Here is a 14,728-nt window from a genome sequence, read left to right as displayed (position 1 = left end):
GTGCCAGAAAGTCTGCACTGGGGGCACATTTGGTGTCCCGGTGCATAGTCAAGCTCAAACAGGTTGCAGGAGCCATTTGCTCCTGCTCTGGTGCAAACTGGACAAAGGACATGGGTGTAGCCGCTCCTCTGTCCTGACCCTCCCCTAGGTGGGTCCCCAGAGTTAGTCCAACCCTTTCCTTGGGTATAAAGTAGGAAACCTGACTACAGGACTTTGGACTTTACCTGGACTAAACTCTGCAAGCAGAAACCAAGTACTTCGATAGTCTACACTTCGCTGGACGACAGAAGAATCTCCCTTGGAGTAAAGGAGTTACTCACCTGCAGCAACAGTCACCTAAAACACATTTGACCGGTTTGCATATCCCGAGCTCCTGAGGACTCCGAAGATTTCTGCAACACAGGAGGTTGGTTCCCGAGTGTCTCTGAGGTTGATCTGCTCTCTCAGCAATCCTGAGACCAGTATGCCTTGTGGGGACCGTGCAACCCAAACCCCTGTGCACTGTGTACTTTTACAGCAGCATATGCTTTTTGGCGAACCCTGATGCTGTGCTTTGGACTACGTGTAGTCCCAACCCCGAGCAGTATTTCCACCAAAGATCTCCGGCCTCCACTCCACGAGTGCTCCGTGGGCTGGTGCTTTGTGATTCAGCTCGAGGTCCCTTCGCGATCCCTGGTCCGTTGGCCTATGGATCCTAGCAAGGGTTACTTTGATTTCCTTTGGGCTTACCTGGTTGCTCCAGATGTGCCCTGACTCCTCATAGCCTGGAGAGTCCCCTGGACCTTGCTGGTCCACGCCGTAACCTGTTTCCTCTGCCCGTGTGGGTTGCATTTGGCAAGACTTATTGGTGTTCAATCCGGACACTGACCCCTCAGCACTCGACATCCTTTGTAGGACAGCTCACCTCCGGACCTTGATTGTCGTTGATGTCTCCTGGTCCCCATGGCTACAGAGTCAAGCATCCTATCTTCACACCTAAAGCATCCGACATCGGTGGGCATTCGTCTACCAAGCCCCTGGTCATCCTGAAGTGACCCAGAGTATGTACCCTTTGCTTTCAGGTTCTTATCACCTCGGATCCAGGCTTGGATTCCACCAGACACTTTTCATCTTCCTGGCAGCAGCACTTCTTCGCATCACGCCATTGAAAACATCGAGGGTTTCCGACACCACTTGACCCCTATTCACCCGGCTCCTCTGGGATAGGTAAAACGGGTACCTCAGTACTCACAAGGGTGCTGGCCTTTGAACCTTGTATGTTCCAAAGGGTTTGTTTGAAGTCCTATCCAAAGTGTCCATAAACTGTAATTTTCCAACTGCAACTTTCCCATAGAGTTGTATGGAGCTCGCGTCCGTGTTCCCACACTGCACCCGTCCCCCATGGGCTCCCTGTGTCACTCCTTTGGGTGTTTACTTGGGGTCCCAGTGATTCTCATGCACTAGGCACTGTGTCTAGTGAAGTTGTTGTTGTTATGCCATTTTTTTAGTATATGGTTCGGTCTCCCCCTGGAGCCCGCTGTGTATTGTGCTATTTACTGTCGTTCTATTGATTAAGTATTGTGTGCTTTGTGCTCTAATCTCTTATAGAGATTAGTAGAGAGTGTTTAGTAATGACATCCTTCGTGGGACAGCTCTCCTCCGGACTTTGGTCGTCGTCGACGTCTCGTGGTTCCCGTGGCTGCAGAGTCAAGCATCCTATCTTCACACCTGAAGCACCCGACATCGGTGGGCATTCGTCTACCGAGCCCCTGGTCACCCTGAAGTGACCCAGACTCTGTACCCTCTGCTTTCAGGTTCTTCTCACCTCGGGTCAGGCCCGGATTCCACCGGACACTTTTCATCTTCCCGGCAGCAGCACTTCTTCGTATATCACATGTAGGAGAGTAGGATCTGCACTTATGTTGCCCCCACTTTTTTTCTGATGTATACACTGGTTTCTGACTATAGTCTGGCTGGGTCCCTGCTAATCAGGGCCCCAGTCTCACTGATCTCTCTAAACAACTTGGTGTGCATATTAGATGCACTAGTGATTGGATACTGTGGTACCTTATGAGCCCCTAGTATATGGTACCTTAGGTACCTAGGGCATTGGTACTCCACAGGCCTACCAGGGGCTGCAGCATGTATTATGCCACCCCTGGGAAGCATTCACAATCTGACACCACAGGCCTGCTACTGCAGCCTGTGTGAGGTAGTGTTAGCACTCCTCACAGAGGTATAGGTTCCTATATCTCACCATACACACACATATAAACCTATCAGTCACCCCTCTTGCAGGCCCTAACAGTCCTGAGGGCAGGGTGCTTGGTTTACTATGTGAGGGGGTGCTTCTGCATGAGCAGGACCCCTCTGCAGCTGCCAGAGTCTATTCTCTGCTGCTGTTTGTGGATGCGGTTAAACCATATACTCTTAAGTGCATTATAACCTCGCGGTAATGCTAACTTTGGAATGACTGCATCAAAACATGTCGTGTTTGGTGTCAAACAACTTGGAATCATACCCCCACACCAGTAACTGGTGTGGGAGTATGAGCCCACCCTTCTAGAGGGGACGACATGTACCCACTGTACTAAACGGTAGAACTCTTCTAGAGCCCTGGCATCACAAAATGGATGCCACCAGCACAGACACTGGGCTGCCCTTCTGCTGCTTATCGAAACTCGCAGTGGAGGAAGCCCAACAAAGGGTATCCTGTCACAGGGAGGTGTCACCACCTCCCAGACAGGATTTAGTGTATTGGAGCTGGGTGGGTGCACTCTTAGAGTGCTTTGAAGTCCTGCACTGAGGGAGCAGTAGGCTCCTCTGTGCATATGCAAGCTCAAACCGGTTCAGGGGCTACCTGCCCCTGCTCTCGCGCGAAACTGGACAAAGGGAAGTGGGTGTAACCACCCACTACCCTGACCCTCCTAGAGGAGTGGTCATAGAGCTAGTCCCTCCCCTATCTTCACTATAAGAAACCAAGCATTGCCAATGCAATTTAGATTAACCCTGGACAACAGGTATCCCATCACAAATCACTTTTCACATGAACATCCAGACGATTTAACCTTTTGGTTCCATGCAATAGACCATGTGCCGGTTCAAATAAGAGGAGGTAATAGGGACCTATTACTGAGGCAGATGGAGGCAAAATGGATTTGTCGTCTGAAAGCGACCCAATTGGGGCACAATACCGATGGGGAAATGCATTATTTTCTCTAGGAATATGAGGCTATCATGATTATGTAACCCTAGTTTGTATGATGATATATATATACATATATCATTATGCTTTTCTGACATATATTCTATCTGTCAGTTAAATACCAACACTGCTACTGAATTGGTCTATCCTCTCCTTCTTCTTTCTTTCCTGAAGAACTACATCTATAGTTGGTTCCTTCTTGTGTATTACCTTGTGCATTATTATTTTAATATAAAAACAAAAATGTGTTTATACTTTATTTACAGTCTATATAGAACATTGTATAATTAATAATTTTTGTTTGGAATTTTAATGTATTGGAATTTTGCTTTCTTAGTGTTTGGTTTAGTAACCTGAACTGTTTTTCAGATATTGCCCCCTTTGGACATGGCTACCATTTTGGTAGTTTTTTGACAGCTTCGCCATCGGGTCCGATGGTTTGGATTGCATCGTAAACGGTAGCTCTTACTTGGCAATACATACTTTACGAATGAAATATAGTGCCCTTATATACTTTTTCTACACGCGACTACTAGGTAATCTTTATATGCTTTATCCACACGTGACAACCAGGTAATTTACCTTTTGATACTTAGAGGAGTTATTCGTATTCTAAAGAATACTTATATTTGATAAGGCGCATTTTGGCAGTTAAACATGGCGCCTGCTCTTTGTGTAAAAACACGTTACCTATTGATTGTCGGCACATTACATACCCTGTATAAACTAATTCGCAAAGTTTATCTAAATGAGTTCAGGGCTACCGTATTGGTAACATAACGGTGTTTCTCTCGTTATTTCATCCCACATACGGTCAGATGTGTAAGAGATATTTGTATTTCGATTAGTACTTATATTGGGCAGGGTCTAATTTACCCAGTCAAGTATGGCGCCTATTTTTGAGTATCAAAACACGTGACCTATTTACCTATTTGATTGGATGAATCACATGACTTGTCTCCGTTATTTAAATGTAAAGGATTTAGCGGGTCTGTTTGAATCTCACACTACGGAATTGGTACTGAAACCGTGACTCTCAACGCCGATTAGGTAAGCTTACAGGGAGCCTATAAGGAGAACTGTCCCCTCCCCCCCTATTCCTTTTTGTAATTAGAACAAAACAAATTACGAGGGTGGGATGTACGGATCCATTCTACTTTTGTCTTTTGATTGTGAGTTACGATGTTGTACGTGGGATAAGGCCATGCCTAAATTACAGTGGGAAGTTGTGGCTTCGCTGTATTTTTGCACTTTGTTGGCTTACCTAATTCCGTTTTTATATGACACTATACGGCTCGCCCGATATGGTATACTCCGTTTTTTATTGTGATCGTGATGCGTTTGCCGTAGTAACATAATTAGGAAGTGGCAACAGAAGATCATTATATAGCTTACATTGGCAGTGACATGATTGATATCATCACGTCATTTTTTGAGGCTGATCCGCCTACTAATATTGGGCCGATCTAATAATTTTTTGATCGTTTATTAATGATCACTTTATATAACCATACCGTCCTGTCTCTCCCTACTAGGAATTTGGGCCGCTACTTAGGCCTTCGGTTCTACTCTTGAATTGACGTGATTTGTTATAGCTATTACGGAGGTAAGACATGTTTTTTGCTATATATTACACTTATGGTATGGTTGAGTATCAACTATTTTCGCGGTTGCCTGTGTGGACCTTTGTTATTTATAGGTCATCAAATGCGTGTTACTTTTGTGACATAGAATATGTTTAGACCAGGCATATTATGGGACTGCCTGTTGTTTGTTTCTCTTATTAGGGTAATCTTGGAATCCTGATGAATGCCCTATCCATATATAAAACATGAACCCGGAACATTAGTAATCTTGTATCGATTTGATTGCATCTGTTTTTTGGACAAAGATAAGGATATCTCTGGTGAGGTTATTTGTTGGTTTAATAAGATAGTCATTGCATTATAACAGTCTTCCTGTCGCACTTTACATTTTCTATGACATCTTCTATATTTTAGAAGTATGGAAGTCTTCAAAACTTTCGTAATGTATCTTCACATGTCTTTATCAACTTTAATACTTTCTTCTTTTGCTTCAATGGTCAAATGGTGAAAACAGAATTTTCTTCTCCTTTTTCAATGTATGTCTTAGTGTCTATATTTATCATATGTCTACTTAATTGGGATGTATAATGATATTTATGATGTGGTAGTTTATTGTGTCGTTCTTTATTTGTAGTTTTTTATGTAGGAGTTATATAATTTTTTTATGTATACGTTTATGTATTTGTTTGTAAAAATATTTTTATTATATATATGTTTGGTATTTACATGTAAGTTACACATTTTTATGTTTTTATGTCATTATTTGATGTGGCAGTTGTGTTTAGTTTGTCTTATTTATGTATTGTTTCAGCCCTGACGAAGTTCCTTTCGGGACGAAACGCGTTGGCTGGTGTCCAAGATTTTACTGAAAAAATAATAAAGAAATATATTTTGGAATACATACAGAGCTACCTGACTTCACCCTGGTGCACCATCCTTTCTTTCATGAACCTATCTGGTATCCAGTGGAGTACAAGTGTGGCACACTCCGGATGTGGTTGCACAGACACTATATGAACTTTCATAACTAAAAAATCGAGGTGCTGAGCCTTTGGTCAGCCACACGTTGTTCTTTTCTTTCTGTATATTGCTGGACCGCTTCGCACTCGATTCCGTTGTTATTATATATATACTGTGATTTCTTTTATTCCTTTGTACTAGAAATGCCTAAATTTTTGGATGGCCGTGAGGAGCTAGCTTTGGACTTGTTTGGTACTGGTACCATAAAAGATACAACTGCCCAGACAGCAAGTAATGTTAAAAGTCTTAAGATTATGTTTCAGAGGTTAGAACGGCTACGCAAACAAGAACTTAGTAGATGGTGGGATGGGGTAACCCTTGAGCAATATATGAAAAACGGCAAAATCCCAAGGGGACTGCGGATATTAATTTTTCCCACCTTCGAGGACCTAAGTAGTGACCTATTAAAGGAGTGGGAATGTAATTTAGAAGGAGCGTCAATAACCATGATGAAAATTTTAGTGAGACATGCTGCGGAAAAGGGAGAAAAATTGCAAACAGAGATAGAAACTCTGGAGAAAGAAATCAATAATTTGTCACAAAAAGACTTAATAGAAAAAAACTATGCAATTCTAAAACAAGTGATGGAAAACCATCAACTATATCTAAAGGACAAGAAACTTAGAAAGATTAAAAGAGACGACAAGGATTATAAGGATGGCAGGGTTTATACCTTTGCTAAGAAGTTTGATGGAATGCAAGGATTTGATGATGGAAATAAAAAGAGAACAAGGGAAGATGAAGGGGAAAGTGAGGAAATAGGCTCTAGTAGCAATGTATCCATTTCCTCAATTAGCAGCTCAAATTCTAACATTACTGCACCTGAAATCCCTTTAGGGGAAATGACTACCTCCTTTCAGAAAGAATTAGCAAAATTAAGAATCAGCAATCGGCTACTACAAAAAAGAGACCAACACAAACAAGGAGGGGAGGGAGGAGGTCAAAGGGGAGATACAAGAGGGGGTCAAGGGAACAAAACAAATACGGGCATGAAAGTGAAGAAGTAATCACAGAGAATGTTTGTATTCCATCTATCTCTAATGTACCTCCTAATTTAGATTTTGACCTCAAAATTGTCAATTTATCTAATAAAACCTTGGATTCTGATGAAATTAGCATTTTGAGTAAAGGACTTAATTTCTGTCCCACACAGGAAGGGGATTTGGTCAATACACATGTTGATTTGTACAAATTCACTAGGATACTTAGACTTAAAGATCACTTTGCGAATAGACCACAAGACCCGGGGGTGATTCCTAACATTGATTCAGATGGGACACATACCATTTATGACATTAAGAACATACATTGTCTAATGACCCTTGATAATGAGGAGGAACATGATCTTACCTCTATTCTTAGGGATTTTAACATTCCCGAAAATTTGGGTGCTGATAGTGGTCTTCGCCCCAAATCCAAATTCATGCCCATGCATTCCTACCATCACAACATAGATGTGTTTTTTGATAAAGTCACTGAAGATCTATATGACTTGGAAACCCCTAGAAAGTTTGTCTCGAAGGCCCCATATAACATCTCAGCCTCTGAAAAGATGGCACTTAAAAGACTGAATAAAGATCCAAATATTGTAATCCGAGAGGCTGATAAGGGTGGCAATGTGGTTGTTATGAACCACAATGATTACATGCAAGAAATATCTCGACAACTTAATAACAACTTACATTATCAGGAAATTTACAACAATCCTATTCCAACTATTACGAATATGATTAATGGTAAATTGACAGACTGGAAGGAGATAGGCCTTTTGACTGAGGATGAATATAGGTACCTGTGGGTGGACTCTCCGACCTCCCCATGTATCTATGTTCTACCAAAGATACACAAAGGTGGACGGTTCCCCCCAGGACGACCTATCATCTCTGGTGTGGGATCTCCAACTGAAAAACTGTCCCAATATGTGGATCTGAGACTCCAAAAACATGTCCCTAATTTACCATCTTACATTAGGGACAGTAAAGATATTCTGACTAAGTTTAAAGATTTTGAATGGGCTGACGATCTCTTATTTGTTACTCTTGATGTGGAGAGTCTTTATACCTGCATAAACAAGGACTTTGGGATAAAGGCAGTGCAAACTTTTCTGGATAAGGAGGATGCAGGACTTTTGGGTTACAATGAAATGATTGTTTCAATGATTGACATTATATTGTCTAACAACTTTTTTCTTTTTGATAACCGATGGTACCAACAAACACACGGTACTGCGATGGGCTCCAAGTTTGCTCCCTCTTACGGTTGCCTCTTTATGGGGTGGTTTGAGAGGGAGCATGCTTGGGGCAGAGGTGCCTCCCCCTGGACTAACGATATTGTATACTGGGGGAGGTACATCGACGATGTGATTTGTTTATGGTCCGGCTCGGTGGAAGCTCTCGAGCAATATGTTTTGTTTCTCAATGATAACATCTATAATGTGAAATTTACAATGATATACAACAGGGAACGTATCAACTTCCTTGATATACAGTTCTACATCCAACAGGGGCAAATACACAGTACACTCTACAGAAAGGAAACCTCATGTAATTCGGTACTTCACGCCACAAGTGCACACCCGAGGTCTGTTAAGAATAACATACCATTTGGAGAAATGGTACGGATACGGAGAACCTGTAGTGAGGAGGCAACTTTTCAAGCTAATATTAGAGATGTGAAAACTAGGTTCATTAGGAGGGGATATACACAGGGAATCCTTAATAAAGCGGAATCTAGGGCCTATAACTTAAATAGAGATGACACCTTGACGGATAAACCTCATCTTGATAAAACTAATCCAAGGGCAAGATTTATAACGCAATACACGACACACAGTGATGCCATCTTCAATATTTTTCGTAAACATTGGCACCTATTGACAGTAATACCGGGCTTGAAGGATTCCATTGGTATGAAACCATCCATCACCTACAGGAGGGGGGTTTCGTTAAAAAATTCTCTTTGTCCTAGCTACATAACGACTCCCAAAACAACCCACTCATGGCTTCCGCCTAAACCAAAGGGTTTTCATGTCTGTGGGATGTGTAATATGTGCCCTTTTGGTAAAAACAAGACTGTTACATTTAACTATAATACATCCAAAAGGTTTAACATAGGTCATTTTCTAAACTGCAATACGACACATGTGGTGTACGTTCTGGGATGTAAATGCAACATCATATATGTTGGCAGTACTACTCGCTGTTTAAAAATTAGGATTCAGGAGCACTGTCGAGCCATTAGATCAAAGGACAACAGGTATCCCATCACAAATCACTTTTCACATGAACATCCAGACGATTTAACCTTTTGGTTCCATGCAATAGACCATGTGCCGGTTCAAATAAGAGGAGGTAATAGGGACCTATTACTGAGGCAGATGGAGGCAAAATGGATTTGTCGTCTGAAAGCGACCCAATTGGGGCACAATACCGATGGGGAAATGCATTATTTTCTCTAGGAATATGAGGCTATCATGATTATGTAACCCTAGTTTGTATGATGATATATATATACATATATCATTATGCTTTCCTGACATATATTCTATCTGTCAGTTAAATACCAACACTGCTACTGAATTGGTCTATCCTCTCCTTCTTCTTTCTTTCCTGAAGAACTACATCTATAGTTGGTTCCTTCTTGTGTATTACCTTGTGCATTATTATTTTAATATAAAAACAAAAATGTGTTTATACTTTATTTACAGTCTATATAGAACATTGTATAATTAATAATTTTTGTTTGGAATTTTAATGTATTGGAATTTTGCTTTCTTAGTGTTTGGTTTAGTAACCTGAACTGTTTTTCAGATATTGCCCCCTTTGGACATGGCTACCATTTTGGTAGTTTTTTGACAGCTTCGCCATCGGGTCCGATGGTTTGGATTGCATCGTAAACGGTAGCTCTTACTTGGCAATACATACTTTACGAATGAAATATAGTGCCCTTATATACTTTTTCTACACGCGACTACTAGGTAATCTTTATATGCTTTATCCACACGTGACAACCAGGTAATTTACCTTTTGATACTTAGAGGAGTTATTCGTATTCTAAAGAATACTTATATTTGATAAGGCGCATTTTGGCAGTTAAACATGGCGCCTGCTCTTTGTGTAAAAACACGTTACCTATTGATTGTCGGCACATTACATACCCTGTATAAACTAATTCGCGAAGTTTATCTAAATGAGTTCAGGGCTACCGTATTGGTAACATAACGGTGTTTCTCTCGTTATTTCATCCCACATACGGTCAGATGTGTAAGAGATATTTGTATTTCGATTAGTACTTATATTGGGCAGGGTCTAATTTACCCAGTCAAGTATGGCGCCTATTTTTGAGTATCAAAACACGTGACCTATTTACCTATTTGATTGGATGAATCACATGACTTGTCTCCGTTATTTAAATGTAAAGGATTTAGCGGGTCTGTTTGAATCTCACACTACGGAATTGGTACTGAAACCGTGACTCTCAACGCCGATTAGGTAAGCTTACAGGGAGCCTATAAGGAGAACTGTCCCCTCCCCCCCTATTCCTTTTTGTAATTAGAACAAAACAAATTACGAGGGTGGGATGTACGGATCCATTCTACTTTTGTCTTTTGATTGTGAGTTACGATGTTGTACGTGGGATAAGGCCATGCCTAAATTACAGTGGGAAGTTGTGGCTTCGCTGTATTTTTGCACTTTGTTGGCTTACCTAATTCCGTTTTTATATGACACTATACGGCTCGCCCGATATGGTATACTCCGTTTTTTATTGTGATCGTGATGCGTTTGCCGTAGTAACATAATTAGGAAGTGGCAACAGAAGATCATTATATAGCTTACATTGGCAGTGACATGATTGATATCATCACGTCATTTTTTGAGGCTGATCCGCCTACTAATATTGGGCCAATCTAATAATTTTTTGATCGTTTATTAATGATCACTTTATATAACCATACCGTCCTGTCTCTCCCTACTAGGAATTTGGGCCGCTACTTAGGCCTTCGGTTCTACTCTTGAATTGACGTGATTTGTTATAGCTATTACGGAGGTAAGACATGTTTTTTGCTATATATTACACTTATGGTATGGTTGAGTATCAACTATTTTCGCGGTTGCCTGTGTGGACCTTTGTTATTTATAGGTCATCAAATGCGTGTTACTTTTGTGACATAGAATATGTTTAGACCAGGCATATTATGGGACTGCCTGTTGTTTGTTTCTCTTATTAGGGTAATCTTGGAATCCTGATGAATGCCCTATCCATATATAAAACATGAACCCGGAACATTAGTAATCTTGTATCGATTTGATTGCATCTGTTTTTTGGACAAAGATAAGGATATCTCTGGTGAGGTTATTTGTTGGTTTAATAAGATAGTCATTGCATTATAACAGTCTTCCTGTCGCACTTTACATTTTCTATGACATCTTCTATATTTTAGAAGTATGGAAGTCTTCAAAACTTTCGTAATGTATCTTCACATGTCTTTATCAACTTTAATACTTTCTTCTTTTGCTTCAATGGTCAAATGGTGAAAACAGAATTTTCTTCTCCTTTTTCAATGTATGTCTTAGTGTCTATATTTATCATATGTCTACTTAATTGGGATGTATAATGATATTTATGATGTGGTAGTTTATTGTGTCGTTCTTTATTTGTAGTTTTTTATGTAGGAGTTATATAATTTTTTTATGTATACGTTTATGTATTTGTTTGTAAAAATATTTTTATATATATATGTTTGGTATTTACATGTAAGTTACACATTTTTATGTTTTTATGTCATTATTTGATGTGGCAGTTGTGTTTAGTTTGTCTTATTTATGTATTGTTTCAGCCCTGACGAAGTTCCTTTCGGGACGAAACGCGTTGGCTGGTGTCCAAGATTTTACTGAAAAAATAATAAAGAAATATATTTTGGAATACATACAGAGCTACCTGACTTCACCCTGGTGCACCATCCTTTCTTTCATGAACCTATCTGGTATCCAGTGGAGTACAAGTGTGGCACACTCCGGATGTGGTTGCACAGACACTATATGAACTTTCATAACTAAAAAATCGAGGTGCTGAGCCTTTGGTCAGCCACACGTTGTTCTTTTCTTTCTCTACAAAGAAGAATCCTGGCCCTTCGATGTTCCACTATCTCTGGAAGACTGAAGAATCTCCCTTGGAGTCAAGGAGTGACTCCCCTGCTTGGCAGGCACCAGTAACTTTGATCAACGGTTGCAAACTTCACCGCTCCCGCCGGAGTCCGAAGTCCCTGCGTCCCCTGAAGCAGATTTCCTGACCTCTCGACGGCCATTTTGAGGTCCCAGCGAAGCTGTGGCATCTGGACCCCACGAGTGATGAGGAACAGCAATACCAGGGAACCGTGCACTGATTTCGAGTGCAAACCCTAAACAACGTTCTACGAACTTGTGCTTTTGACCATCTGTAGTCCAAGTCCCTAGCAGGTCTGGTACCGAAAATCAGCGGCCTACCCTGTCCCGAGTGACCGTGGGCTCCTGTGGAACTTTTCCTGCAAAGGCGTCTTCGCGGTTGCTTGCCTGTTGGCTAGTGACTCACCCGAAGACTTTCTCATCAACTTCAAGGGCTCTCCTGGTTGCTCCAGGCCTGCCCTCACTTACCCTCGCTGGGTAAGTCCATCAGACCTTGCTGGTCTGCATCACCTTCCATCTTCACTCCACACGAGACTTGCAGTTGCCAAGGTTTGTTGGCTCCAATCCGGTTGCCGACACCGTCATCAGCTGCAGACGCCGTGGGACCCTCCGAATCCAGCTGCTGGTCATCGTCGATCTCTCCTGGACCTCGTGAGCGAAGAGACAAATCACCATCGACGACCTGAAACGACGCGACATCAGTGGTCATCCATCCTGCTGGCCACCGGTCACTGGCAAGTGACTTTGAACTCTGTCCCCGCAATTTTCAGGTCCTCTTCAACCAATCCATCTTCGGATTCCAGCGGACACCTCTCCAGTCGTCACAAGCAGCAAGTCTTCAGTGATCTCCATTGAAAACAGCATCGCGACCCGACACCAAAAGACACCTATGCACCCAGCTTCCCTGGGTGAGGTAACTCGTGCACTCCGGTACCCAAGTGAGTGTTGGCCCTCGAAATACTTACCCTGTAAGTGGCTTGCTTGTTGACTTCTCCGAAGTGCCCATAAAACTTTAAATTACAAACCGCGACTTGTGCCATTGAAACCAATAGGAAACCCGCGGCTGTGTTTATACACTGCACGCGTCTCCCGTGGGCTGATTACTTACCTGCTAACACTGCAGAAGTGAAGCCCCAGCGATTCCCAAGGCCCTAGGCCTTTTCAATTTGCAAGTCGAGTTTGTTAACCCATTTTTTTAGTATATGGTCTAGTACACCCCTAGGGCTACAGCCATATTTGTGCTTAATTTATTGAGAAGTGTTGACATTTGAATGTGTATCTGGGTTCCAATCTCATAAAGAGATTAGTAGAGTGTATCTAAGAATAAATACATATATATTTGATATATATACCTGTGTGGTGTCCTTTTCATTTGGTAATTCAAGAGATTATAAGGTAAAACAAGCTGCTTTACATTCCTCAGAGACTTAGCCTAAAGGCTGCTCTCCACAGCTACCACTAGGATAGCTTTCTTTAAAAGGTTGTCTTAAACCTATCTACCATAAGAGTCGAATTGGACTGGTGCAAGGTGGCCACTATAACTAGTGACCAGCATATGCCAGGCCAACTTCTCACATCACACCATTCAAAACTACGAGGGTTTCCGACACCACTTGACCCCTATGCACCCGGCTCCTCTGGGATAGGTAACACAGGTACCTCGGTACTCACAAGGGTGCTGGTCTTAGAACCTTCTATGTTCCAAAGGGTTTGCTTGAAGTCCTCTCCGAAGTGTCCTTAAACTGTAATTTTCCAAGAGCGACTTTCCCATAGAGTTGTACGGAGCTCGCGTCTGTGTTCCCACACTCCACCCGGCATCCGTGGGCTCCCTGTATCACTCCTTTGGGTGGTTCCTTGGGGTCCCAGCAATTCTACGTGCTCTAGGCAAAGTGTCTAATGAAGTTGTTGTTGTTATACCATTTTTTTAGTATATGGTTCGGTCTACTCCTGGAGCCCCCTGTGTATTGTGCTATTTACTGTAGTTCTGTTGATTATGTATTGTGTGCTTTGTGCACTAGTCACATATAGAGATTAGTAGAGTGTTTAGTAATAAATACATATATTTTATATAACACTTGCGTGGTTCTCCTTTCATTTGGTTACTCAGGAGGCTCTGATCTGGTAAAACAAGCTGCTTTACATTCCTTCAAGACTTAGCCTGAAGGCCTACCAGGGGCTGCAGCATGTATTATGCCACCCCTGGGAAGCATTCACAATCTGACACCACAGGCCTGCTACTGCAGCCTGTGTGAGGTAGTGTTAGCACTCCTCACAGAGGTATAGGTTCCTATATCTCACCATACACACACATATAAACCTATCAGTCACCCCTCTTGCAGGCCCTAACAGTCCTGAGGGCAGGGTGCTTGGTTTACTATGTGAGGGGGTGCTTCTGCATGAGCAGGACCCCTCTGCAGCTGCCAGAGTCTATTCTCAGCTGCTGTTTGTGGATGCGGTTAAACCATATACTCTTAAGTGCATTATAACTTCGCGGTAATGCTAACTTTGGAATGACTGCATCAAAACATGTCGTGTTTGGTGTCAAATAACTTGGAATCATACCCCCACACCAGTAACAGGTGTGGGAGTATGAGCCCACCCTTCTAGGGGACAACATGTACCCACTGTACTAAACGGTAGAACTCTTCTAGAGCCCTGGCATCACAAAATGGATGCCACCAGCACAGACACTGGGCTGCCCTTCTGCTGCTGACCGAAACTCGCAGTGGAGGAAGCCCAACAAAGGGTATCCTGTCACAGGGAGGTGTCACCACCTC

At 42.2% G+C, this 14,728-nt stretch overlaps 1 long non-coding RNA gene across 2 annotated transcripts; it reads left to right on the top strand.

Moving 5' to 3' along the window:
• The first annotated feature begins 4,162 nt into the window (after positions 1-4,162).
• Positions 4,163-13,096, top strand: LOC146798635 (uncharacterized). Of its 2 annotated transcripts, XR_014969197.1 has the most exons (4): positions 4,163-4,234; positions 4,720-4,790; positions 5,582-5,810; positions 11,627-13,096. It is a non-coding gene; the product is annotated as an uncharacterized LOC146798635 (long non-coding RNA). The 2 variants fall into 2 exon arrangements; XR_014969196.1 differs by lacking the exon at positions 11,627-13,096 and having other exon boundaries at positions 5,582-6,832.
• The last annotated feature ends 1,632 nt before the right edge of the window (positions 13,097-14,728 follow it).

This window comes from Triturus cristatus, chromosome 9, assembly GCF_964204655.1.
Source record: "Triturus cristatus chromosome 9, aTriCri1.1, whole genome shotgun sequence".
Lineage (NCBI taxonomy): Eukaryota > Metazoa > Chordata > Amphibia > Caudata > Salamandridae > Triturus > Triturus cristatus.
The sequence above is the reverse complement of the archived record's forward strand: the minus strand, read 5'-3'. Positions and strand labels throughout refer to the sequence as shown.